Source organism: Falco naumanni, chromosome 5, assembly GCF_017639655.2.
Source record: "Falco naumanni isolate bFalNau1 chromosome 5, bFalNau1.pat, whole genome shotgun sequence".
Taxonomy (NCBI): domain Eukaryota; kingdom Metazoa; phylum Chordata; class Aves; order Falconiformes; family Falconidae; genus Falco; species Falco naumanni.
The window spans coordinates 55,716,720-55,744,555 of NC_054058.1; the positions used below are offsets into that span (position 1 = coordinate 55,716,720).

Sequence of the window (27,836 nt, forward strand, 5' to 3'; positions counted from 1 at the left end):
TCAAGGTGCTCTAAAGTCACGCAGCTTCTTAACTAGGTGATGGAGAGAGAAGGATGTTCTGAGATCATAGTCTATCCTGTGCTAAAAAAGGCTTTGTTATAGGTGTGGTGCATTCTCGTCTGGAGGCAGCAATCTTTTGACATTGGGAAAGACAACCTAGATGATAAAATAAGACACATATCTGACTTTTAGATAGCAAAAGCTATGTGTGAGAGAACTCCTCCTTTGATGCCATTGTGCTTCCCACTGCATCCCTAAGCTAGGCCAGAGATTCCATTGTTAAGAGAATATAATTGTTTGAATGAATTAGTTCATGGTCCATTTGGAGCAAACCATGACTGAGGTAAAACTTAAGTCACATGTTTTTGATGATAAATGAAAAAGGAAGTTGCTAATTATGCAATTATAGAAGATAGCACAGATAATTCAGTTTCTCGTACTTGGAAGAATAATGTCATTTCAGTTACTTTACATCTTAGCAACTTTTGACTGCAATATCTAAGGTGTTTCTGCTTCGTGTGAAACACATCATGAAAATTTGTAAATTGCTGTTATTTTAATCTTCCAAATTACCTTACCTTCTTTGAGAAGATCATAGGTATTATTCTGTAATGTGGTAGCATAAAATACCCTATTTCACAAACATGTTTTACATCTGTGTGGGCAAGATGTCACCTGGGAGGGGTCATCATTTCAGTTGTTTAAAGATCTTGAGGGGGCTTTTATAATTACAAAACCCAGACTATTGACCTCTCTCCTTCAAGATTCCTAAAATTAAGAAGTGGATGAAGGACATGAATTGAAAGCCTTAAAAGCTTTATACCTATACATTTACTTTCCGGTTCAGATGATCTGTAAAAGAAATCATCTCTCAAAACCTGAAAATTTTGACAGAAGTAGTGATTGTTGAACTTTTCTCCTATGATTAAGAGATATTTAATGCCTTTTTTTTTTTTTTTTTTTCCCACCAGTTTTTGTATTTTTTATCCTGGGAAAGGAAAAATCATCTTGCATGCTTGTACCATATGCATAAAAATTCACTAAAAATATGTTCTGCCTCACCTGTGTTCAGAGACATATGCGTCTTCATTTCTCTAGAAGCTTGTATAAGCAAACTGTCCTTCCTTGGAATCTCAGAGTCCGGTTCCTTGTTGGTACAAGTAGATGTGTCACCATTTATTTCAAGTGCAGGTCTTCCTATAGACCACAACAGAGAATTTAACCATGATACTTCATTCTAAAATACATTTTTATCACCAAAAGGATATTTCGCTCATTCTCTAATTCATTTCCATTTCTGTTAAGGGATATTAAATGGTATCTAGTTTAGCCAAAAAATATTTTGACTTCAGCTGTCATTTCAGAATCCTTAAAGAAAAATCTTTTCTTCTGTTTGAGGTCCAAAGAGGAAATTTTAACAGGCAACGCAGAAAGTAAAACCACAGCATCTGTAGTAAAACATAAACTGATATTTTGAGCTGTTTCCTTGTTATGATCTCAGATGACGGGTGTTTGTTCAAGAATTGTAAAAGTTAGTTTTCCATTTGGCTCTAAATTTTGATTTTTATAAGCCTTATTGCCCATTTTACATATGAGGAAACTGAGTACTGACACTGGTTCATTAGGCACTTTTGCACCTGTGGTGTTTTAATTTTTGGTTTTGTTGCTAGCACAGTTACCAGCAATTGTGCATCCAACTACCTGATAGGGAAAACCTATCAGGTATTGAAAAGTATAGGCACTCATTCTTGCTGCTACAATTCCATTTGCCTGCTGAAATTGTTATGAGTGCAGAAAGAGAAGCTGGGCCTCACCTCCATTGAAAATGTACTCCACAAGGTTAATTGCCTTGCCCAAGGAAATCTGTAGAAGAGCCAGGAATAGAACTCAGATTTCCTGGCAGCCTGCCCCGTGCCTTCTGCTCAAGGCCATCCTCCTCCAGTAAAGCTTGCTTGCAAACAGGTTGGATGAGGGAAGGAAACATGCTTTTCAGTTCTGTGTCTTAAACCAATATATGGCTTTTACCTGTTTCTGTAAGCTCAGATCTGAGTGTCTCAGTATCTCTAGCATATGTCTACCTGGTGGGCAATGAGTGGTAGGAGTAAGATGTTAAAAACGTCTGTGTATTCTCCCTGGAGGTATTTGAAAGATGTGTAGATGTGGTGTTTAGGTGCATGGTTTAGTGGTGGACTTTGCAGTGCTAGGTTAATGGTTGGCCTCCATGATCTTAAAGGTCTTTTCCAACATAAAGGATTCTGTGTTTCTGTGTACAAGATGGAGTGGAGAGATTTGGGATCAGAAGGGATTTGAACCAAACCCAAGTATAAGTGTGAAAGATATTTGATGATTATTGGTGGTATTTTCTCATCTTTGTACCTTAAGTACATATAGATGTCCAGTACTGATCCAGTAAACAACAAATGTAGTCATGAAGCCAAGGTGCCTAGTTCCTTGAGCATTTTGAATGTGGTTATTCTGCTTTTCAGGACTAGACGACCTGAGCCATAGCTGCAGGACAGGGCCATCCCAGGTCACCCCATCCAGAGATGGTATTTCATTCCCTGTTCTCTTGAAACGTAGTGGTGCAGAGAGACTGAAAACCCATGTGTTAAAGTGTGATCCGGAACAGAAGATTCAGAGTCAAGACTTCTAGGCTTTTTTATAATTTCTGACTAATTGTGCAGTTTATTTAATGAAATTTAATTTAATTCTGCTTTGTACTGCCAGCCCCAGTAATGCAGTAGCCTTACAAGAAATTATGACTTTTTTTTTCTGCCAGTGATAGAAAAGGGCCATCTTATAAATGGCAGTCAGTCCCTGTGTGGGTGAATTTACTCCCCTCAATTAAGAGTTACAATAATAATTGAAGAGGAGTAATACTTTTGGCTTCATTCTGCATTCTTCACAGACCCAAGCAGGCAGTGTGGATGCCGAAGGAATGCAGGGTTGATCCTCTCCTGGAAGGGTTGGAGGGAGGCTAGTACTGTGATAATTAATATTTGGAGAGTGCTTTCAGGTGTTTCAATAAAAGTCATTACATGCTTTATGTGCAGGTATTGTTATTTCCTCTTCCTTAATCCTAGGACTAAGCCTCACTTCAAATTGCAGTTCAGTATTACATTCTAGGTACAAAGCTAGATTGTCAACCAGAAAGTGGGCTTCTTTCAGTAAACAGCTGCAAAATGTTCTCACCAGGAGGCGGCTTCTAATTCTGTAGCACACAACTCTGAGTGAGGAAAAATGTAATTTTTTTAATCAACAGTAGAGTACTTTATATGTAATTCAGTTAGCATGCTGCATTCTTCCTCTGTGTCTTGAAATTATTTTGTGATGGGGGCCACTTTGAAGTACAAAGGGAATGCAGTTCACCATGACGTTTACAGGTGTACCTGTTTTTCTATCCCAAGGCCTATCTGAGATATTCATCAGACTGCAAATGAAAGACAAAATAAAAATAGAGGGACAAGAACCTGAAATTTGAAAACTGTGATTTCACAGGCTGTACTGTTTAAAGAGTCGGATTGGGACATGGAGTTTAGTGGCTTAAAGATGCAGGAGTGACACTGCTGCTAAAGGAGGAAGAAATCTTTTTGGGTCCAAGACGATCCAGATATTTTCAGTCTTTGGGGGAACCGTGAAATGGGAAACACCGAGGCCTGGGAAGATGACAGGCTGAATAAGAAAGCTATATGTTGCAGAGCATGTAATCGTGGTGCTGAGGCCAATAATGCTCATAGCGTGCTGTTTGTTTTGCCGTTCTCTGTTACTCCCTGTTCAGAGTGATTCTGGTTGCACAGAAAATGCTCCTCAGCCTTGCCGTTATTGGTGGCTGTTGATGGGGTGTGATTTCCTTCTTTGCAACACAGCGAGGTAGGGAGGCTTCTTCTCTATTGTTTTGGTGTTGTAGTGATTTCTTTCTAGGAGGGGAATCTCTGCTGTGCAAGGGCAGCTGCTAGCCACCCTGAGCTGACAGGCAGGAGAAAAGGTAGGTTTGTTTCCTGAACACAGGCATCTCTGGGTTTCATCCTTTTTCTTTTGTAGCCTAATGTTGCGCAAAATCCATACCACGCAAGCTATACGCTGCCTCACTAGGATTTTAGGAGCCTGTCCTAGAAGGGAAAAGATGATGTAATCTGCCTGGCAACACCCATTCTTCTTTAGTCTTTATACAGTCAGTGGTGTGAGAGAGATCCCTTGGGCTGCAGAGAGAGATCCATTCACCTAGCTTATGTGCTCCCTGCTCTCCACAAGGTGATCCACTGAGCCTACACTGAATGACCACATCTACCCCTCCGCTCTGTGTATGGGAAACCAGAAATGTGGTGGTACCCCTCATGCTGTTCAGGACCAGTTTGCTTAGCCATCTCATAAGGATAGGTGCTTCGTGGAGGATGGCTGTAAGTCCATCTTTAGTGCCATAGCCTAATAACTAAAGCACTGAGAGACCCTAGGTACTGCTCAGCCAGGGCTGAACCTGTGTGCCAAGAGAAGTGACGTGCCATAAGCTGCTCTGGGTGTCAAGTCTTTAGACCCCAGGCTGCTGTTCAGCGATGCATTTAAAAGCAGAGGGGCTGCATGGGAGAGGAAGAAAACAAGAGGAAGCCTGGCCTGGTGCTCTAGGCATCCATGTTAGGATCTGAGGTGACATCCCTAGGGCTACTTCTTGGCTGATTTCAAATGCAGACATTGGAGAATATAGCATGGAACTCCACTTCCATCTCAATTTGAGAATGGGCCTTAACTAATACTCAAACAATACGCTTTTCTTCCTTGTTTTTCTTCTGGAGCCTTTTCTCTGCATGGCATTTCAGGTTGAAGAGAAGGGCTGGAGAATGCTTCTCATCCAGGAGAGCATAGAAGCTGGTGATTAGGATGCTTGTATAGGAGGTGTGGATTTAAATCTTCATCATGTTTACTAATGGGCAGACCCACTGTGGCAACTCTCACTCCAAGATGCTAATGTACAAGTTGGGCACGAGCACTGTGATGGAGCTGGGCTCTGTCCTGATGTTAATGTAGCTTTGAAGGTTTCTCCAGAGGGTGCAGCTGGATTTTGGGTGGCTGACAGCTGAAACTTGAAATGCAGTGAGGTGTTAGTTGGGAAGTAAGGCTTGCTACCTTAGATTAACAATTTTGAGTATGTTCAGCTAATTAAACTTCAGTCTGCAGAGAGCTTTAAGGTTGAGTAGGAAAATGCTAGGCAACTGGGGAACTTACAGACATAGGCAGTTGCAGAGAATAGTTGGATCAAATCCTACCCTAGAGCAATCTCCACACACATAAGACATTATTTGTGTGTTTTATAGTGTGGCTGCAAGAATTTTGCAGGCAACAGCTCGCTCTAATCTATTTGCATCTGATTTTAATTCTTTCTCTTCCCAGTTCAGATGATGTTGTCTGTTATTATTGCAAGCATTGTAGAGTTTCAGAGGGTTTTTGGCGGTTCAGTAATATATCTCTGTGTGTGCTATTTCCATAGCAGTTTTAGAGGGCTACTAATGCATAATATAAGTCTTTATATTCTGCTTTTTCTCTTTACTTTTTAGAAGTAAACTGGCTATTTTCAGTCAGTAATATATCTCTCTGTATGCTATTTCCATAGTAGTTTTAGGAGGCTAGTAATGCATAATATGTGTCTTTGTATCCCGCTTTTTCTTTTTACTTTTTAAAAGTAAACTTGCTGTTTTCAGTCAGTAGTGTATCTGTGTGTGTGCTATTTCCATAGCAGTTTTAGGAGGCTAGTAATGCATAATGTATGTCTTTATATTCTGTTTTTTCTTTTTACTTTTTAAAAGTAAACTTGCTATTTTCGGTTTGTTTTATTCTAGTCTGTCAGTCCTGAGAACTGTTGAACTGCAGAACTGGAAGGTCAAACTTTTGCGCTACTTATGATGATTTAAATAATAGTACTGATAGATTACATTTGAAGTTATGTATTACTTGTGTATATCAGTGTCAATGAGAATAGAGTCTGGTCCACACAGGTTGCTTTGCTTTGACTGAAAGTGATTTACCCATAGTGGCAGTCTCCATTTTGAAACCTTTAAGATTATCAGTGAATTGGCAAGATTTAGGATTTTTACATTCCATCTATTCAGAGTAACTTCTGGGAGCTTAAAAAACAGTCAGACTGGTAGCTCCTGTATACAGCATGAATCATGACTTTACCTAGTGTATTATCCTAGTCCATTTTGACTGTTACATCAATTATCCTAATAGACCGCAATTGCAGCCTTTTACAAGACGTAACGCAACCACATACGTGAGCACCACTATTACTATCTTATCGAGGTTGCATTGTGTTAACATGTTCTTGGGGTTTCCTTAGTATTCACACAGAACCCATTTATGCTCTAGCTGCTCCTTCTGCATTGTTTCCTGTTAATGATGCTAAATGTCTTAAAAAATCTGCTTGGGGACGCTCCTTCCACAGACAGCTGTCTGTTTGGGTCTTGGAAAAAAAAGCTCACACAACACATTGACAAAGTAGATACAGTACTTGGATCACAGTATTTAAAATGTAGGGGAGACAAGGCTATCTCTGCCATGTCACGTACTCTTGCAGTCATTAACATTCCTAGACTATCGGGAGGAGGAAGAGGTGAATGCAATTTTTAACATGCTTCTTTTGCAAGCTTCCCATTTGAGTCAGGGATGACCATTCAAGCATTCAACAATTGTTTTATTGAGCTTTATATGTAAGTCTGATTGAGGTAGGTAGACAGACAAATGGTCTGTCAGTGGCACATGGCACGTCTGGTCAAGGAGGTTGAATGTGCAGCCAGGAGATGCATGATACAATCTTAGGCTTGTTAAAGTCAGTGGCCAAACTCCTAGTGAAATCAGTTGCCTGGATGTCAGCCCTTCTTCATCTGCCACTAATGTGTGGTGTAACTGTATCTGCATCTGCTGGTTGGTTATAGGCTCTATGAATTGTGCAAATGGCCATGTTTGCACACAACTTGGGTTCATTTGAGGAAGATCTGTACATGTACCTGTTAGGCACCAGATGAACAGAAACTTTACGGTGACTCTCACGTAGCAAGAACAGTATTTGAATTGATCTGTGAGTATGATAAATTTTTTATTAATATCAATAAGTTTTGAGCAGTCACTGTATAAGTAACAGGTGGGCTAGACTTGTACAGAGATACAGACAAGATTTTTACTGATTTTTTTTTAATTATAAAGCAACTTTATATATATATATATATTTATAAGCAGTGTTGCTTCTTAAAAGTAGTTTTCTCCGTTTAATCATTTCAGTGGACTATTTGAGAACTGGAATATAGACACCGCTGTACTTCAACCTTCAGCAAATCTTTCAAGGATATACAAAGACATGGTTTTGAAAATGTCTGAATGATCTTGCTTTTTCTGGGTGTATAACTTTCATTAAGGATATGCTCAGATGTGGTCATAGGTAGACACATACAGAGGGTATATTATTCACTGAAACAAAGTCTTTTTAAGGCAAGTCTGTGTAAAGTAGTGGGTCCATTGAAGTGAATTCAATAGCAAGACTCTAACTGACTTGGTTGGAGTTAGGATTTCCTCTCCAAATACTTGTAAATGGCAATATATATGTTGGAAACCCTTAGTTGTGTTAACAAAAAGCCACTGACCATGGTTTTGAGTGAGGGAAAGAATTTGCTCTTCAATCTGCAGCATATCTTGAGGGAGAAGCTTTTGTGCATCATAATTTGTTTAAACTAGATCAAAATTCCTCAGGTAAAGTCAATCACCATTGCACAGAAAGCAACAAAGAGAAATTGCGGCACAGCAGAAGTTCACACATGCACACAAAACTGTTTCAAAATTATATACGTAATAATAATTTTGCTCCAAGAAGCTACTTCATCTCTTTCATTGCTCATTTCAGGAAGTAGAAGGCCTGAGAGCCTCTGCAGGCAAACCAGATGGTATTGGTTTCCAAGAAAGAGATTATTAATCCTATCCTTCCAAATCACTAAGCAAGCTATTTAAGGGAGAAGTTAGAGCCATCACAATCTTTTTGCATAATTATAAATCATTGTGATTTGCTTTGTGTGATTAAAATTTCAGATAGTTAAATAATGTCCCAGAGCAAGCTCTGTACATTGCAAAGCTCTGTACACCCTTCTTTACATCCCCAAAAGCCAGTATCTTGAGCACGTGATAACTGGGAGGCAGAACTCTATTGATTCGTTTAGCTTCCTCACTTTTTGTTGATTTGTTAGTTTTCATAAAACTTTTTAGTGGCCTTATAATAAAAAGCCAGAGGAGGGATTCTGTCCTTCCTTTGCACTTTTGCAATTTGAACATTCCAGACACTTTGCACTAGAGCAGGGGTCCTCAGACTTTTTAACCAGGGGGCCGGCGCGCGGATGCAGTGGCAGGCAGCCATCTGCGGCTGCTTGGTTCCCCCCCCAACCCCCGGCGGGGGGGTCTGTAAATACCGGGGGCCAGACTGAGGACCCTGGGGGGCCGTATCCAGCCCATGGGCCGTAGTTTGAGGACCCCTGCACTATGGGCAGGGGTGAACTGCAGCTGCATCCATTCTCAGTTAATCTTCTTCCAGGTCAATGTTTGAAACTTAGCTTGCCCACTGTCCTCTTTCAGAGCTACATAAATATGGTTCAAAAGTTCTCATTTTGAGTAATTGGAGCATAATATGGCAGCTGAAAGACTGAAAAGGGTATTTATTTAATTAAAAAATGCCTGGTCTGTATTTATTTGAAAGCTATTCAACTAAATAAGTATCTGGTCCAAGACTAAATATGAGAAATTTCAGGTGGTCTTTGAGAAAACCTTACAGCAAGGAGTAGAAGATGGGCAAAAAGAAGGAACAAAGAGTCCAAGTCTCTCCAAGACTCAGAGCAATGGGGAATTGTCATTTCTGGGTTCTTGGGTTGAATCTGACCTCATCAGTTGTCAGCTCAGTTGTGTCCCATGTGCTGATAGGAGAATTTTCAGTGTAGGGTGAGAGTGCTGAAGTTATCCATCTCTTATTTTACATGGCTGTGTGGGGTCAGTCATAGCACCTCTGCCTCTTGCAGTCTAGTAAGTTGAAGGAAAAAATAATTTTTCCTCTTTCAGAAACAGAAATGATGCAGAAAGCTCTTCTGTTTACAGCCGTTCTGCTCTGTATCTCAAGGCTCAGTCAGGTTAATTGTCTTCCATACTGGGTTAGCTGTGGAAAGATACAGTTCAGGAGGGTGCATCCTGTCTTCTCCCAGTTTTCCCCGTCACATTCCTTTTTTGGATTCTATTGCTCAGCCAGATACCTGGGGATGTTCTACTAACTTGTCTTGCTCTATCAGGGAGGGAATAGCCAGACCCCAGAGCCAAAAGCCATGTCAGCTTGAGGGCAGGGGCAGAATCATGGGAAACTGGAAGGCAGTTCAAAATCACTTCATTCCCTTCATATCCTGTCTTAAGCTGTATGTTTGATTTTGCACTTCGAGAGAGTGCAGCAAAGAACCGGACCCACAGCGTATGATTTAAACTGCTGCTGACACCAAGGTTGGCCCATGCAGCATTAGCGCCAAGCTTAGTTTGGGTGGCAACACTTCAGCACCATGAATGACTTATGAATGAAATAGAAATTTTTGAGGGTCACTTTCATACTTGGCTTGAGTGAAAAGTAGAGAATATTATTTATGCAGATGGAAATGTCCGTGCCCAGCGAGGTGCAGTGTTGTCTTTGCTAATCTCAGATACATTTGTATTTGAGTGTGGATTTTATTCTTTGCACAGAGGTTCTCCTAGTTAGTCTGTCAGTGAAGTCATAACCCTGCAACTGACGTCATAGTCTGTAATCACGAAAACTATTGCGTTCTCACAAATTCAGTTTTACAGCAGTCTCTGAATGATGGGAAAATGAGCTGTAAGAGAGGAAGTTTCTATTTAAATCCAAATATCTTTGGTAATTATCAGAAATAGATAAAGTATTAAGACATAGTTCTGCAGGGCCAAATTGATTCTTGGTGTAGTACTGCTGAAGGCACTTGAGTTACCCCAGGGAGGAACTTACCCTCTGCGCCTGGAATGACTTGATGGCAAACATGTGAAGAGGAAGTGAATTTATGCTCCAGTTTAATATATTGGAAAGCTTTCCCTCGTCTGGAAGCCTGTCTTTATCTCTGAATTTCCTGGCTTTTGTGGATTTATATTAGATCCTTAATGTTATTTCAATGTATTTTTTCTGGTGTTTGATGTCTTTGGGGTTGTTTTTACTGGCGTTACAATATGTATGTATTTAATGAAAGTAAAAGCGATCTTCCATTGAGGAGGTCACAAAGCTTTCATGCACACCGTGTAGCTACCAAGTGCGAGGCATGTTCTTATTTCAGGTCTTTGGTTGTTGCTTGTGTAGCTAAAACATTCATTTCAATGAGAAGGTGTAAATATCTCTTAAAGAACATTTTAGCACCTATTTTTGAAAGTTAAATGTTATTGTAATTTTTAATTCTTTATAAAAGTGTGACTTCTCTGACTCAATATGCAGAGTGCTTGTAACCTCTTAAAATTAATGATCCGCAGCATAAATAGAACATCAATGCATTACGCTTGTTGAAACCTTGAAGAAGAATTATTTTTAAGACAGGTGGAAAGATGGGATAAACAGTTGCGTGCTGTATCTATGTGCAAGTGTCTCACCCTTATTCTTTTATCAGAATTCCCTATTCTAAGCCTGCTGGGAGTCATGGAGTATGTACAAAGTCAGGCCATGAGGAGTGGAGGATTTTTGAGGATGCAAGTGAATGGAGTGTCCTTTGAGCATTAGCCAAATTCCTAACAAAACCAGAACAAGTTTTGGCAAGGGAAATTCCCACAGAGCAAGGAAAAAAATGACTTGGTGGAAGGGATGAGCATGGGACAGACTCTACAGAGAGGCTGACATAGCTCACTCCTTGAAGATTTCCAAACATCAACCAGAGAAAGGCCACACCAACCTGATCTAAATTTTGATTCAGAAGTTAGCCCAGCTTTGAGCAGGAGGTTGGACTAGATAAGCTTTAGGCACCTTCTGAACCAGTTTTTCAATGTTTTTATGCTATACCTGTCAATGTACTTGAGCCCATGGTATCTTAAATCTTTTAACGACTGCGAATGTCACCAGGGTAAGTTGATAATAGGACCCAATTTTTGCACAAATTCTTAGTTGATCTGTTTGAGATGCATCAGGGTTAAGGCTTTTCCATTAGGTTTTTATGGAAGTATTTAGTAAGATATTAGACTTGGTCAACGTTAAGCCCTTCTGGTGCGTTAAAGGAAAATAGCTGTGTGCTGAGTTCCTCCCCATCAAGCACAGACCTGTCATAAGCCTGTCAGCTTTGCTCCATTTTACCTGGGAGGGGACAGATAAAAAGGATTTGAGAATGGCCAGAGCATATACTAAGGCAGCTCTTCTTGCCAAGCAGCTGGGTGGAGTTACTTGTTGTGGAGCTGACTGGCTTTCTTCGTGTTCTTCCAGATTTACAGTTGTGAAATGACAGGTATTTGAGTCTTGACTGCTTACAGGTTTTCTTTTGTGGCAGATCAAGCCTGGAATGAACAGTGGAGTTGCCCCAGCTTTACTTTAACTGTTCATCACGCTCAGCAGTAATTGAAGGGAGGAGGACCGAGGGCCCTGGCTCTGGGAAGTCTTCATGGGAGCCAGATGGCATCCCAGCACTGTGTGTGCTCTTTGCTCCTAAGAGGAAGAGATTTCTCCCCATTATTAAGTAGGTTTTTACCCGTTGTACTGAGAATCTGCTGCTTTTTACCTTAAATCATGAAACAAAGGTGAAAGACAATTTCATCTGTGTTTCTGTTGTGTCACCTAGAAAGGCAGAGCAGGGGACCAAAATCTATCCAAGCACCCTGTGCTTGTTCTGTGAGCGGTGAGGCAGGGCGCATGCCAGAGAGCTGTGCTCCTGGCAGCAATGCCAAAGGGCTGTGAAGAGAAAGACCTGGGGGCAGCACGTGGCTGGACTGGGAAAGTGGGAAAAATAGATGGCAGGACGGCACAGATGTGTTGTTGTTACGGGACCAGCCAGAAAGGTACTAGATACTTTAAACTATCTATTCTTGCTCCTCTACTGCACTCGCCATTGAGGTATCTTCTGTACGTGCAATGACAGGCTGCGCTTCTATGTCTGTTAGGCAAGGGAGGGAAAGCTCGTCATTGCTTCAGGGGAGTGGGAACCGGCATGGTTAGACACCAGGCTGTGGTGATCCAGGAGCCATCTGGGATGCAATCAAGGCATGGTTGGCTCTGGGATCTCTGCTGGCCACAGCACTCTAGGCCTGTAGAGTGGAAGTGCTCCCACATGCATGGACTGCACATCCCATACTGGCCATGCAGAGCCACAGCCTTTCTCTCACCTGCTACAACCAGCTGACAGATTTGCCACCCAGCTGCTTCAGATGGCTGCTGCCAGCCAGGGAGAAGAGAGGCTGCAGTGATCAGTGAGCTGCTGGGAAGGGTGCTTGGTCAGAGACAGACCCTGTCCAGGCAAACGCTTCAGCTCTGGGCTAATACCTGTGCTGCCACCCTGACCCCGCAGCTGGCCAGCCTCGTCCCTGTCCTGTGACTTGCTGCACCCATGTCACCTGCCAAAGTGAGAGAGTTTGCAAGCCTGAGCATTAGGGCGTATCTCATGGCAAAGATGCATGAGCAGCTGTTGCTCTGATGGATGGTGCAGCAGGTAGAAGCCACAGGGGGTTGGTTTTAGTTAGTTTGATCTAAAGTCCATCAAGAAGTTTATTTTTACCACTGTGCCAAATGCATAATTTTCCAGGGTGAAAAAAACATGCATATATTAGCCACAGGACAGCTGGTTTTTGTTTTGTTGAGAAGGGAAGAGAAGCACAAGGTTCACGGTAGTTTGAATGTAAGGTCCTGTGTTCTGGAAATATCAAGATGCAATAAATATATTTATTCACAGCCAGTAGACTTTTCTGAACATTGCTGCTAGTCCAAAAGTCTTCTATCCCTGGTCTGTGACAGCACTGTGTGGACATATGTCATACATCAGGTTTGGGGGGAAGTGTTTTTGTTTCTTTTTCTTCTTTTTTTTTTTTTTTTTTCCTCATTTCGGTGAATAGTTGCAGGAAAACAGTCTCTTTTTTTTAAGAGTTCATCTGCTCAACCTGTTTATTCCCTACTTGCATTTCTACTAATCCTTTTTTTGTGACATCATAATAATTCCCACAGCAACCAATTGTGAGCTTGCAAACAAAGGATTTTGACTTCAGGTGTGGAATGAACATACAAAATCTTCAGAAGCAGGTTTTCAGGCAAATGACCCTATCGATAAAGAATGAGAGGGGAGGGGAAAAATCCCCAAACACGCGATGTGCAGTGCCAACAGTGGTCATTCAAGCTGAACAGTTGTTAGGATTTCCTGTGAGTTTATAGCATTGTTTGAAGGCAATAAAAATACATGAATCTGCAAGAAATTATTTTTTCTCATCTCTGTTTGAAATGCTGAACCTGCTGTTTAAAGCTGATGTGTTTGTCAGAAAGAAGTTACCTCTTGACTTGTGTATTGTTTCAAAACAACGCAACCCGCCAAGGTATAATTATTACTGTAAAAGATACTGTTGGTTCCTCAGGGACTTTCTTGCGAGTGTGATCCATTTGGAACTGACAGCAGTGATGAGTTTCTTGCAAAAGGTTCATCAGATTGTCAGCAGCAAACATTTCTGGTGCATTTCATTGCATTCACTGTTGGAGTGACATGGTGAAGAGATTCTACTAGGAACAGTCTTACCTTTGGTGGCAGAAGTTCCCACATTTTTTTGATGATTGTTTCGTACTTCTAACTTCACTTTTGGGTTTATGTATCTTTCACTTCCGCTGCTCAGTGAGGCTCATAAACATCACTTGAAGGAGTCATGACAGTCCTCAAGGTTCAGGAACGTCTGCCTTATGTCCTCACCAAGTGGATAGATTTTTAATTCCTCCTTAATACATTGGAGTCCTTAGTTTAAACAAGGCGAAAGATGCAGGAGTGGAGGTCATAAAACTAAGTAGTTTCTGTAGCCATACTTTTGTGTTTGTATACCTGTACTCCTCATTCTTCTTCCTTGGTCAAGTTGTTGAGAAAGCTTACAAATCACAGGAGCTCCGGGAGCTTGTTTTTTATGCTTCTTTCTGGCTGCTAACAGATGGAAGTCTGTTCGTGCCTGTGCTTTGGTCTCATGTTGAGGCTCTGTGCAGAGTTCCTGGCTCCAGTTCACTTCAGATAGGTAACTGCCACTCTGCAACCACTTCATCTCCCTGAGGCAAAAATCTTCTCCCTCTACTCCGTCCTTGGGTATCTTTACCAAAAAGCATCTGGAAAGGGATAGCAAGCTTATGGAGAGTTCATAAATGGGCAACATATTCTGTGTGGAGCTTTTCTTTCTCTGTGCTTTTTCTTCAGCTTCTTCCCATGTCAGACCTCAAGACAGGATTCATAGTTATGGACGTGCCAATTAATAAAGTTGATGAGTTACAGTAGGTCTTGCCTTACTTAATTGTGTTTGTGTTCTTCAGACATCTTTGTCTTACTCTTATTTCCCTCTTCTGATAATGACAGGAGGGGTTTCTGTGTGGGCCAGTTGTTCTAACCCTAAACGCTTTCCAAATTTCCTTTCCCCTTTAGTTTCCCACGGGCGCCATTTCTTAGTTTCTCAGAAGTATTTCCCCTAGGATTTGTCTCATTTTTTTCCTAGCATTTCGAAGTTTGGACAGGGACTCTGTGCTTCCTGGAGTTTTAATAATTACATCCTCTGTGCCCAGCCATGGCCTGTTAACGGAGTCATACATGCTGGGTTTTGTACAGGAATTTTCTGTTTGCTGCTCTAAGACAGCAAAAAGACTTCTCACAAGTGGTATTGGAGTAAGAACAACAAATGCATAGGGCTTTTCCTGGGCAGCGGGACTGGCTGGGAAGGTTTGCTGAGTCTTGATTTATCCATCCTGAGGAAATGGCCAGTGTGAGTTTGCTCTTCGTTTTGATGAGCCGAGAGGAGAAGAGGTAGAGCAGTCCTTCCTGGGGGGGGTGGGATGTATTGTGCAGACCATTTTAATCACATTTCTTGTGTAACTTTTACAATTGTTTGTCAAGATGGTACCTTTTCCCTTTTGAATGTCAGGCATTTTTTAGTAGCTCTGGCCCCAGTACCATTTCTTCAGGTGCTTGAAGATTAAGGCTGTATAAAGGTAAATGTACTAAGCAAAAGTAGTTTTAGGGTTGTTGCAGTGGTACTGACACCTCTTCAAGGATGTGGACTGTTTTCAGGCTCTGTGGGCAATATTCAGCTAACATGGGTAGATGTGCAGTTGAGGTGATTAATGCCTAATGAATCAAGGTAAGAGGTGATCAGCCATCCCTTGAGCTGCCAGTTTGCTCTGAATGTAAAGCCATGCCACAGAGAAATGAGAAGACTAGTTCTAAGGTTCCTGTTTGATTCCTCTTCTCCCTGTTGCCTATCATCTTTTCCTTTTTTTCACCCTGGGCCAGGTCCCCCAGCCTGCTGCAGGTTGCTGTGGGTACCTCTTTCCAGTTCTCTTTCACCTAAGTAGACCTGATGTATACAAATGCTACTTTTATAAATATTTACCCTAGTAGGCACTGCTTTCCTGTGGCCTTATAGATGAAAGAGCAGACCCCTCAGCTGTGTGAGGAAATGTACAGATACCAACAGGTAGTGTCTGCTGAGGTTTTTGCACACCAGAAAGGGCAAAGAAGATAAAAAGAAAACCCGTTGCTTTTATCAGGTACCTAGAAAATCTATGGTTGTCAGTGGATAAGTGCAAACATAACATGCTCTTCACGTTCCTGGTCCGTGCACACACCTGAAGCAATCCAAAATCCTGCTTGCAGTTGCTGCGAAGTCATTCACCTTTATAAGCACAGAGCCGTATTTCAGCCGTGATGGGGGTGGTTATTTTAGTCTCAGTTTCACCGTAACTGTACCTGGAATGATTACACCAGCAACAACACGAAACATCTTAACGCAGTGAGGTTGCGGTGTCATCTTAAGCGGTGAGGAGCAGCCCAGGCTGGAATGCTCAGTACCAACACCGCTGCTGCGGCCACACTGCAAGTCGAAGCTTCCCTCAGCTGGGAATGCGTAACTCACAGGCTCCAAGTAAGTAGCTTCTAGTACGTTTTGAGCATCATAGCACTTCTGTTAAAAAAGAGACCAACTTTCCTGCAGCTTGGGGAGCTAGGGTGGTAGAGAAACATATTCACTAAGAGCTTTACATGTTAAAAAATTGAGATTGGTCTCATGTTCTGGGTTTGATTTTTTTTCAGCTTCTCCTTAATTGCTCTGTTTCTTGAATGAGTATTTAATCCCATTAGCCTTGGTGAGGAATAATTTCAGAAGCTAGTGGGAATGCATTTTAGTGTTTGTTCAGTTCAATATTCTTCAGCTGTTACATATGTGAAACCTCCGTGGTATTATAGTATATTTATGTAAGTTACAAAAATACCTAAAGGCCTGCAGTCATTTTGTAGCACCTGGATAATGCCTTGGTTTGTCTGAGGGAGACATCGGGAGGCTGTGAGTGCCTGTGGTGAGGAGTCATGTAAGGATCAGTCAGATCTGATTTGACAGAATGAAATGGGGAATGAGAAGTGGGGTTTTGTGTGAATGGGATGCTGTCCGTAAAAGAACAGATCGACCAGTCCGTGGCTTGTGAGGTCCTTCAAAGTGCCTGTATTTGAGCAATACTTCTACATACCTATACGCACAGACAGACATGCGTATTTTCAAACTAAAGAAATTCCAAGGCAAGAACCTTTCATTATAGGTAATAGAAGATATTAATATAACATAGGAATAGAAAATATTATATTGTACATAAACCTAAATAATTAAATTGTATAGAAATAGAAAACACTAAATTCTATAGAAAATAATATTGCAGTTAAAACTTTTAAATCCTAATGTTTTTAAGCCAGAGATACTCAGAATTCAGGTTATATTTGGAAAAAAAAACCACCCCAAACAACCCAAACCCTCACCAAACGCTTTCCCAAAGCTTGGAAAATATGCAAATGCTTATTTAAGGTAATCAGCTTTATCTCCTCCTGACATCCCTTTCCTCATAACCAAATTTTAGTGACAACCTTTCCTGTAGAAACACTGCAGTAGCTAACCCTAATAATGGAAATTTATTAATAAGTTACTTTTCATTACAGCTCTGGCAGAGAGTCAGTGGGGACAAAATGCTAACCTCCACAGTGAAATCACTTGGTTTCTTTTCTCTTTTTAATTGTAGTTTTTACTTCATCCTCAAATAGCTTGTCTTTGAATCCTAAATGTGTACTGTGCTATTATTTTGGAGAGAGCTGACTTCGTTTCAGCTGACATTTTGTCTGGAGTCTCTGTGGCAGCTCCTGTTCATGCCTGATTGCGTAGGGGACATACTCGGGTCTGGAGGCTGAGTAGTCTGTGGGTCAAGTTCAGCTTGCAGGTTGTGAGGAGAGCATCGCTGTTTTGTACCTGGTGGTAGCAAAGCTACTTAATTTTGTATTTCTTTGCACTAAAGGAGCCCATCTTGCTCCTGAAGTCATACACAACCCAACAGCATTGATCAACACTTCTGTGTCCTTAGTCACAAAAACATCTTATCTCTAAATAGAAAATGGTGTGACAAAAATCCTTAAATGGTGGTATAAAATATATGGAATAAATGATATGGATTGCTATGTACAGAATATAAAACATATGGAATGCACTAAGAGCGGTGTTGAATCGTTTGGCGAACAATCTCTCTCTCCGTGCATGCAGCCTGGGCTGCATTTAATGTGGCGTGTCCTATGTGTGGCATTCAGCTCCCTGTGACTTTTCCATTAAGTTCACTGACATGTGCACTGGTTTTCTTGAAGTGCTTAGGAAAAGGAAGTTCTGCAGCAACTAATCTCTTTCAGGAAAATAATGATAATGTAGCACTTCACAAAATAAATACGAAAGGTAAATGTTTAGTGGGGTTAGCGAGAAGAGTTACGCTTAGGTAGGTAATCAGAATTGAACAGTCTTGTCTTTTACTTGTTTGCGTGCTTATAGAGCTAACTGCTGCCTCAGGTTTTATTTTAAAAATCGTGAGTCAATATGCTGCTTTAAAAGACATCGACTTACCTTACCGAGCAAATGAACAATGATACATTTTCAAGAATACCTGTTAAAGAGTCATTTCCTAGTACCACAAACTGAGGAAGTAATTTTAAATGAGTAACTAGTTGATTTAATAAGTCAGCTAATGTACTCTTTAAAGGAATGGAAATAATTTAATATCAAACTAAAATATTTGATAAAAGAACCCATTGTACCTTCATCTCCCAGGCTCAAACTCAAGTATTTAAAATCTGTGGAAGTGTTTTCTGTGACTTCAGTGTGGGTTAATCAGATTTTTACGAATACATTAAACAATTAGACTGGTTGATCCTTTACAGCATGGTTCTTAGAGAAGATTATGCAGATAGATGGTAATTTTGACCTTTATTAACATTGCCTTCTGTGGTGGTCAGTGGAGATTTGTGAATAGTCATGAGGTACTGATGTAAAATTGTCAGTTTGCTATTACTACCAAAATAGGTCTTTAGTACTAGAATGCAGTTAGCAGAGCTAAGCAGTAAAAGCTGTTTGTTCAGCTGAAGTCCAAAACTTTGATTTGACTATGTTTATCTGTTAGGTTGGGTTGCAAAATGTTTTTGTATTTAAATTGAAGATGACAAGCTCTTTTACTTTAAAACCATTTCCCTTCACTTGGACTTCAAAGTGTTCCTCTTGTCTATTTGTAAGTGGCATTTGTAGGTCAGACAGGAGAAGTATTGCTGAATTGTCTTAGCCTGTTGTAATTAAAATCACCTCCTTCAAACAGCAGTAACTGAATTTTATGGCTTTTAAAATTTTCTTTTTCTGTAATAAAAATCAGTATAGCAACAGTAATGGATGCAGTATTAGTAATGAGTCATAAAATCAGTGCAGATAACCCCCAATGGATTTGTAGCTGGTTTTCAGTACCTTTTTTCAGTGACTTTTTTCTACTTTCTTCCCCAGGAAGGAATTTTGCACATGTTAAATGAACAGGGCTGAAAATTCACTTTCATAGAAAAGTCATTAATGATTGATTATAGTAGAAATTGATGTGGATATAGAGTTTAATTTGCTTCTTTACGAGTTTGGGAGTTTCTTTAGGAGTTTAGGAGTACCTTGAAGACGTAGCAAATAATAGAAAAATATGTTCATTGTAAAGTATCCTGAATAATGCAGTAACAAAAATACAGTGATTTATTAAGTGCACTAGGATTTGTTGGGTTTTTTTCTTCCGTTTGCTGCTATTGCTATTTTCAAACAATAATGGAATTAATGATTGAAAGACTTATAATTAAAGTGGGTTTTTTTTTCCATCAGGGACTTGAGAGTCAATATGCAGAACAGTATCTGAAATACTTATGCCTTTATGCGATAAAGCTGTTAGCAGAGGTTCAGCACTTTTGGCACATTTACTATAAGGATGAACAAGGATCCAATAAAAACTAAAAGATAAAATGGAAAAACTGAACAAAGCAAAATTTAAATTGGATATTAGGAATATTTCTAAAAAAGTGAAATGTATTAGGCCATGGAGCAGTTTCCCAGAGGTGGTACTGGAAACCTGCTTGCTCTAGGTCACTTAGAGAAGAGCTACCAAATGAAAATGAAATGGGAGCTGAGCTCCACTATGCCTGCTTACACACGGTGAGCTGGGCTGTGGTCAGGAGTGATCACAGCAAGTTTTGCTGCTTAAGTTCCCCACTGCCTCTTGCTGCTCTCGTGGAATCCAACCCACTCATCTCAGACGCTTGCCTAGAAGCACACCAGGTCGCTGTGTAGATGCCCCAGCAGAGGCAGTGCCATGCTTTCCCAGCCTAGGAAGGTATCTACAGCACTGTTTTTCAAGGCCTGCTGGAGTCTTTCCCAATGCTACAGCTGTGACTTTTCATAGATTTGAAGTCAGGTGGTCTCTGCAGCCACTGATCACCCTGACTCTTTCCTCAGGGTCATACTGTCCCAGAGGGCCAATCCTGACAGCGGTATGACATTCACTCTTAGAGACTTACGGTCTATGAAAGAAAATGGATGTAAAAGAGTTTCTAAATATGAGCTGTCTTAAGATGCCCTAGCTTATAGAAACCTAGGCAAAATAATGAATCTCCACACATATATGCCTGCCTCAGTTTCTTCTTAGGTTTATGGTAAAAGAGCAAAGTCATGTGAGAAGCCTGTGATGTCCTTTCTGATGCTTCTGTTCTCTTCTGATCCATGGAGTCACTTCTTGGCAGTGAATTCCCATCTGCCTCTGCTAGTTCAGCAGTAAGACACATTTCCCTCCTAGGAAAACATGCTTCTCTTTCCTTCTAAAGCCTCCTGTTTGTGTGAGTCCTGTCCCTGTCTGCCTTACCTTCTTTATTTTTAAAAGCTTTTCCCAACACCTAGTTTAATCGTTCTGCTTTTTCTTTAGACCCTGGGTTTCTTCTCATTGAGAAGAGGTAGAGTAAGAAAGAGCATCTGACAGTGATTGTGGACAAGTCAGAAAAGCCCACAGACAGTGGAACTGAGCGTGCACAAAGGGAAAGGGGCAAACAAGAACATGCTTTCAGAGTAAGAGAGGCTGAAAGGGCAGTTAAAGAAAGATTCATTAAAAACCTAGGGATAATGTATAAAAGTAAAGTAATCAGTGTCATACTTGGGGCTGCAGTGACATATATGACTTTCCCCTGTGTCTTTGATGAGGAGACTTTGCCTTCAGGTGTGAAGATGGGATGATAAAACAGGATTGAGTGGCAGAAATTTAGTGTGAGAAAGAGGAAAGAGAAAATGCGGGGGTACTGTAGAAGAGGCATCACAGAAAGAAAAAGAAAAAAAGCAGGTTGGATGAAAAGGAAAGAGGAAACACACTAAAGACAAATGGAAAGAAAGATAGGCTGTAATCTACTGTACAACATAAAAAAAAGGAAAAGTGGAGCAAAGCCAGAGAGGGAAGAAAAAGCAAGAGATTACATTGCATGATAAAAAAAATGTATTAGAAAGTCAGTGGACTTCCCTGCAATCAGTGGACCAGATGAGGCAGTCCAGACTCCTGTGGTTCTGTGATGGCTAAAGAAGCAGAACAAGGGAGAGGAGCCTGAAGACAGGACAGAAAAAATTAGAATTTGAGTGGCATAAAAAAGGACAAAACTCCAGAGGAAGCCTCAGAGTTTCTGAGTACAAACTCAGAATTCTCATGCATATTTAAATGGGGAGTCAGTGAAGCTATGCCCTGTTTACAGTGTTATTCATTTGGGAAGCTGTAGTGAGCAGTCCTGAGGACAATTGCTCACAGGCTGACCAGGAGCTCAATGTGGTGAGCAGAAATGTCCCACTCTCCGCTGGCATGTTTCCAGAGTCTCCAGACCATTCAGCCTGAAAGGCATATGCAGAACTTTTGCCATTATAATTTGGCAAGTGTTTCTGAAGCAAAGGAAATAGTCATGAGTGTGTTTTGTCCACTGACCTGCCCTCTGACTAAAATGTTGGTGTAGGAGGACAACTCTTTTATAAGAGCAATGAGACAGAATATTTCTGCTATTAGTGTCCATGGTTGAGGGGAAAAGGAAATAACACAGAACTGGTTCAGGCATCGTCACCCAGCAAACTGCACACTAGTATCACTCAAGGAGTATTTAGATAGCATTCCTATCTTAGGTACTCAACTCTGCATCATTCTTCTGTCCCTTAATAATACCAGCTAGAAAGGCAGCTACCACCAAGAGTCCACATACTATTTTCCAGTCTCTCTTTGTTTCCTTCCCTTTCAGTAGAATGGGTTGATTCTTTCTAATGGGTTTAACCCAAATGGGTACCAGATAACCAACACTGTAAGCAAGTTTAAGTCTCTGTAACTAAGCAGCAGTTGCTAAAACTCTGACATTCCTTGACCGTACCTGGCGTGCTGTGAGTTTCCAACTTCATTTGATCAGTAAGTTACTCTTCATAGTCTTTCTGGAAAGAGAACCATATCTGTATTTTCACATCCAGGCTCTCCACCCACTTGTGCTGTATGTTCCATTTAAAGTTCCAGGACAGGAAGTACAGTAGAGATACCTTTCACTTTTACATCTAATGACAATTAAGTGCTTTACATTGAGTCAGATTTTCAGTTTCCCAGTTCCAGCGTTCCACAGATGGGACTTCTGGTTAAAGAAATGGGAGTTAAAGGCGGCTTTGGCTCTGTACTCCAGAGTATTGATTTTGTAATTTTCCTTCATTACTATCCAAGGCAAAACCAGGAAAAATACCTTTTTTTCTGTTGTGGATTTTTATTCCCATTTTCAGAGAATCTAGGGGACTGTGTTACTGTGACCTTCTCTAATACAAGGGTGAAAGTTCTTCAGGCAGAAGCCAGGTTGTAGGTAAATGGGCCTAGAGAAGGATTTCCATAAGGTTTCTTAGCTGCAGCAAGCTGCAATAGTTCCATTGAGTTATTACATTTTATACTAATTGAGGATTCCAGCATGCTGCGCTCACTACTTAAAAACGTTTTTATAAGTTGGAATAAATCATCAGAAAACTGAAGAGCATCAATGCTGAGGTGTACCAGGGTTGTAGTAGGTGCTGTCAGCAGGGCGATTAGTCAGCTCCCATAACCCAGCCTCATATTCTGAAGGAGGCTTGATGTCAATGCAAGGCGTTATGCTGTGTACAGCCCAGTTATCCTGTAGAAGGATGACTATATCTGACTATATATGTGTATATACAACTACATATTTGACGTATATGACTATATAAGTCTATCTTACATGCTATTTACCTTTCATTCTTTAAATCTACAGAAGACAAAGACCTGATGATGGTAGACCAGAGCACACGATACTATTGAAATTGCCAGAAGTTGAAAGGGAGTAACTCAGAGTAGCATTTGTACCAGCCTCATCATCTTCATACCTCGTGTAGTTAGAAGAAGGGGAGGCTTCACTTATATTACACAGGTATACAAGCAAGAGGCGCTGTGCAGTGAAGTACAAATAGGAAACCCCATCTTAGGTGCATTTGACTAACTTTTGTTTAGGTTTGATAATCAGTCCATAATAATTAAGAAAAGGTTTGGAAAGGCCAAGCATGAAGTAATACTTGTCACCACATAACATTTAAAGCTTCACTAAATGTAGCCGGTATCTAACAGTTATGAACCTAGTCTTTGCCACTTTGAGCATGACACCTCTAGCTGTATTTTAGTGCTGCTAGGGATGCTTTTATCTACAATTAAAAACACATTTCTAGTCTGTTTTTGAAAAATGGCCTTCCTTTTTTTTGCCTGCAAATTTGCTTCAGGAAATAATTGTGGTTGCCATTTATGGTACTTAGAACACTAACTACCTGATCACATCTACAAATTAGGCAATTAGACATCTAAGAGCTAGAAAATGAACCTGTGAAATAATCCTTACAGGTATTTCTGGAAGCAGAATTCCAACCAAAGAATTAATGAGGTCAGGCTCTTTCAATAACAGCAAAAAGACCAGTGTCTCTAAATTAGTTTTCTCACAAAATGGTTATCACCACAGTTTTTGTTAGGTGAATGATGATACAAATATTTGATTCATCTAGAAGAGCAATGACATGAAGCCGTGATTAACAGTATTGACAAAAGCAATACATGTGTAGAATATAAATATCTTAATGAAACTAAAGACATTAATTAAAGGTGCTGGATAAATGGCCTCTAAAATAGTATTCTGCATGCAAATAAAAATATGATCATAGCTGGAAGAATTGCAGGTTGGCCTGCACTGTTCCACCAGTTTGTCTAAAGCTGTTGAAGGGTAGATTAAATACAAGCTCTAGAGTCTTTTCTGTGAAATCCTCAAAAATGTATACTTGAACCAAGGAGTAATATTCATGAGGAAGTGAAGCTGATGCCACAGACTCGTTTGAATAAGCTAATCAACCAGCATTTAAAGCCCAGAAGTACTCAGTCAGCCATCATTGGGTCTGTACATCAATGTACGATTCCAGAGCAAAAAGCATTTTATTGGTTCTTGGGGAAAGGATCCTCAAATTATCCTATATAAAACAGCATGTTGAAAACCCATACAGTCATAGTCATACTGGGCAAAGATGTCCTACTGAATCATCCTTTTTCTTCTACTTAACTGTAATTTCTCCACAGTCATATCAGAGTTCATAAGAAGGAACAACATAACACTGAGGTTAAAAGAGAATTAAAAGGAAGAGTCAACGGGGTGATGTGACTTTCACTCCACAGGAAGGCTGCTTACAGACATCTTAAGTGTTCAAATTATGTATATGCCAGCTATCAGAAATACTTCAGCAGGATTATTAAAAGGTTGCCATTTTTAAGGAGATGAGTGGAAAGGACAATTTTAAATAAATAGGCTTCAAAAAGTAGAAGTGATGTCCAAATGAAGGAGAAAGGAAAGCATGTTTATGTTATATGTGAAGCATGTTAAATGGGAGGCATTGATGAAGCAGGACTAAAAAGGTGCTGAGGAACAGTTTGCCTGTTAAAGGCTTGGAAGTACTAGTAAAAACACTTTCAAACGTGCTGGAAACAGAAGGTCATTGAAGAGTCTGTAGAGGCAATGAATCTTGAACAAGTGAAATGACAGCTCGAGTAAGACAAGGCCACAGGAGTAGGGAGAGATGAATTCTAGGAATTCTAGAAGAATTTAAGAAGATTTCCACACCAGGATCTTTTTTTTACAGGGAATGATTCTTTGGGAGCTGTCTTAATGTTGAAATGCAGGTGAAGGAGTTTTCAAACAAATCAATAATTCCGTAGTGACGAGTTGTCAGGACCAAATACCGGTCAAAGTCAGATCAAACTGAAATATGGAATTTATGAACTTCCTCCCGCAAAGCCCTAGCTGTAGGCCAATAGAGTAGGTGGCTTAGCCCCAGAGGAGGTGGTGGCAGCCATTCTGACACCCAGAGAGCTCCTGGAACTACAGGCTAGTAGGTCTGACCACCACACCAGGAATATAGATATAAGCTATGAAAAGGAGTAAAATTGTAGAGACTTGGGTAAGTATAATCTGAGTAAATATAAAGTGAGTAAAAAAAATAATATAAGAAAAGCAATAAGCTTTTATTAGAAAGGAATTGTGTGTCACAAACCTGTTGTAATTCTCTGAAAGGAAACTAGTAAATGTGTGGCTAGGGATGGTTCAATGAATGTCATGTGTCTGGTTTTCCAAAACAGTTTTTTTCTTAATGAATAGTGTTATTCATTGAGTGCTTTAAAGGAATTAAGTGGTCAGGGAATGGAGAGGGGAGGTCATCTTCTGGGCTGCTTTGACAGTGCAGGGGAGGTACCAGTATACTTCCAGCAGGAATTGTGCTTAGACCTATGCTGCTCAAAATTCCTGATTTTGAAACTAGTTGTGCAAAGTTATGAATTGGTGATGATAAAAAATTAGTTAATACTAAAATGGATTATGAGCAGCTGAAGAAGGAACTCGTGGTACTGAATGGCTTGGCAAGGCAGCGGCAGGCAGCACTTTGTGTTGCTGTGTTCAAGGTAATGAGAAGAATCTCATTTGCCTTTGCGAAGGTGAGCTCTGAGTTTGTTAGTTCCAAACAGAAAAGAGAACTTGGAGTCATAGTGGGTAGTTCTTGCAAAATGTCAGTTCTGTGGCTGCGGTGGTCAAAAGAAGGGAATAAAATATTCATAATTCTTAGGAAATGAATAGAGAACAAAATGTAAGATGGAATTGTGGCACAGATAACTCAGTGATGCACTTGGATTTTGAATGGATTTGAACACTATAAATAATAATGGTCCTGAAGAGGTGCAGATGAATATTGGATTGTTCAGGGGTACAGAATTATTCTCCTACAAGGGGTCTTCTCAACTAAATGAAGAAGAAATATGCCAGAGACCTGTAAATCTAATTAAGCCTGTATAGGACATGAATGGAAAATCATTATTTATTGCTTCTCAAATATAACAACTAGAAAACCAACAGAAATGGTTAGGGTAAAAACAAACAAAAGGAAGTATTTTTTCCACACAACACGAATTGTTGAGCTTGTTAGCATAGGAGTTCTTCATGTCAGATGTGTTAATTAGTTTACAAAACTGTTAGACAAATTCAGAGAATAAGGTAAGATACAGGAAAAGGATTTTTACAGACCTTATACAGAAGATATTTTTAAATTCAGTGGACTTAATGCCATTTCTCATTTAAAAAATGCAAGAAGTATCATTCCATATTTGCTACGTGTGTTTTCCCTCATCATCCATTATTAGCCACTGTCTGAGCTGGCACTACTCTGGAAACAGATTTGTATTCTGACTCACTGCAAGTGCTCTTAAGGTCTTAATTTCTAGTTCAGTAGGCTTCAATATTATAATTAGTACCTCAATAAGAAATTTAATCTGAAATATTATTTCCAACATATTCTACAATAAAGAATATGTATTTTGATGGATGTGAAGTGTCTGGGACCATTGGACTGGAAGTGTGCCTCCAACTTTAACATATGTTTAAATGGCACAAATCAAGATAATTTCTTTTATATGCAGAGAAACTGCAGTTGTTTCTGTGTGCTTTCTGTCAAGTCTTTACCTGCTTTAGATACGCCAGTATATGGTAGTATGCTGTAGGAGGACTTTTCTGAACACTGAATAGAAATATTAACTTTTTAAATGAACACGAGTGTAGGACAATTTGTCCCAGAACAGCGCATCTTCAATTCCATAGCAGCGTATCGACGTCTCCATGTCCATTATCATACATATATATACCCATCTATACGTGTCTGTGAGAGAGAATAACCTTTGGCGTGTCGCAAGTTCTGTAGGTAAAAAACTTTTCATATTAATACCCAAACATTTCCAAATGTTCTGGTTTAGTTATACATAATGAAGTATACTTATTAGTCAGACAGGAACAATTGTGAACATGCTGAATTTCAGATAGTATTGTGGTAGAAGTTACATTTGAATTCACTAAATTTCATCCTGATACCATGAGGTGAGATGTAATGAATACAGGCAGAGCAAGAAAATAATGCCTACCATACTGCTGCTCTTTATGGCTGATCTTGATGAACTTAAAGGTCTTTTCCAACCTAAATGATTCTATGAATCTGTTCTTCCTCCTCGAAGGAAAAAAAAAAAAAGAAAAAAAACAAGAGCAAAGATATTAACTAAAAGCACCCTTTCAAAATGACAAGTCAGATACACCTGTGGTAGAAGTCTGTGGAGTCTGCTGACTTATTCCCCAGCTTATTTTGCACAAACATAATGTGCAAAATTATGTGATTCAGACCCAAATGCCCTCAGGGGGTGCTGGGAGGTGGAACTGCACCACTTGGCAGGGCTGCCAGGCAAGGAGGCAGGTCCCCAGCAAGCTTTCCATTGCACAGGCTAAGCCCTGCTGGCAACAGGGATGGTGGGGAAGCGTTGGTTAGAACATGTTCTGCAGTACTGCACAGTTACTGTCTCCGTCTGGTTAGAAGTTGTTTGGTTTTTTTTTCCTTTTCCTCTGGATTATGTCAGTGGAACATGGCATGAATTAGAGATGTTTTTTAATACATTAAACCAGTACAGATTCTTTATCCCCTATAACACTTGAAAACAGCCTTTACCTATTGCAGCAATGTCTGAGCACCTCCATAAAGTTTTGTGAATTCAGCAGGAATAGATACAAGGTAGTAACAGTCCCCTTTATAGTCAGCAAAAATGAGATTTATTGTTTAGCTCTGAGAAGTATAGAAAGTCTTTAGCACAACTGGGACTAGCATCAAAATCTACCAGTCCTGTTTCCTACAGGGTTGATCCTCCTTCTGCATCAACTTCTGCACCATAGACATGAAGC

At 40.2% G+C, this 27,836-nt stretch overlaps 1 protein-coding gene across 3 annotated transcripts in view; it reads left to right on the plus strand.

The window, feature by feature from the left end:
* HMGA2 (high mobility group AT-hook 2) overlaps positions 1-27,836 on the plus strand; it is a 122,331-nt gene that overhangs the window by 17,510 nt on the left and 76,985 nt on the right. The gene's annotated exons all lie outside the window — the stretch shown is intronic.